Source organism: Malania oleifera, chromosome 12 (genome assembly GCF_029873635.1).
Source record: "Malania oleifera isolate guangnan ecotype guangnan chromosome 12, ASM2987363v1, whole genome shotgun sequence".
In the NCBI taxonomy this organism is placed as follows: Eukaryota; Viridiplantae; Streptophyta; class Magnoliopsida; order Santalales; family Ximeniaceae; genus Malania; species Malania oleifera.
This window is the reverse complement of record NC_080428.1, coordinates 26,596,803-26,597,751: the sequence shown is the minus strand read 5'-3', so window position 1 is coordinate 26,597,751 and position 949 is coordinate 26,596,803.

Below are 949 nucleotides of genomic sequence, written 5' to 3'. Positions count from 1 at the left end.
TATGTGTTTTTTTTTTTTTTTTTTTCGGGTATTTGTTTTACAATTTTAAAAAATGAGTAATTTTAATGGCTAATTAAATTAATTTTTGGGATAATTTTCAATTAATCTGGTACCGTTCGTAAGAATGGGCGCGTAGGGGGTGCGAAGACCTTCCCCTAGTGTAATCGTACTCCCGACCCCGTCTCTGGTAATGCAGATCGATTCTACCCTTAATTGGGTAGTAATCAAGTGTTCTAACCACACTAAAAGGTTAGTGGCGACTCCATTACACCATTTTTCACGAAGATTTAAATTTCATTTTTCATTCGCTTCGTTTCGCTTGGGAACGTCGCGACAGCTTGGCGACTCCGCTGAGGACGCATTGAGAGTCGAGCCAGTGATTAATCGTCGATTATCCCAATTTCAAATATAATGAACCTTTTGAATACCCCCCTTTTCTTTTTGTGCAAATTGATAAAACTAATGGTGCATAGGTGAGTAATTGTGCATATTAATAATCATAAGTTTTTGACCTACCTTTTATATTCAAATAAGAGGTAATTGATATTTGTAAATATTTGTCATGTTGAGCATATGATTGGTTGGTAAGCATGTGATTAGTTGTACAGATTTCTACCATATGATGTGTTGCATGTATTCGATTGTGAATAATGAATGGATGACTATGGGGTAGAGGGTGTAGGATAAAATGGACGAACTCACACACCTTCACAGCTCTGTACCTGGGCTTTCCCTTTTAGGATTAGATAGGGGTGTAATAGCGTTTGTCCCTTCGTAGCTTAAGTTTGATGGGACCCGCGAACCACTCTGCTCAATGCGAGATTTGTCTAGACCTCTGTAAGGGAGGATGGAGTTTCAATCTGCGAACCTTTTGTCTATAGGGATAGAGCTTAACCACACGTGCTTGACTCACTCAAAAAATGAGCAGCTCGAAAGCTATCCCAAGTAT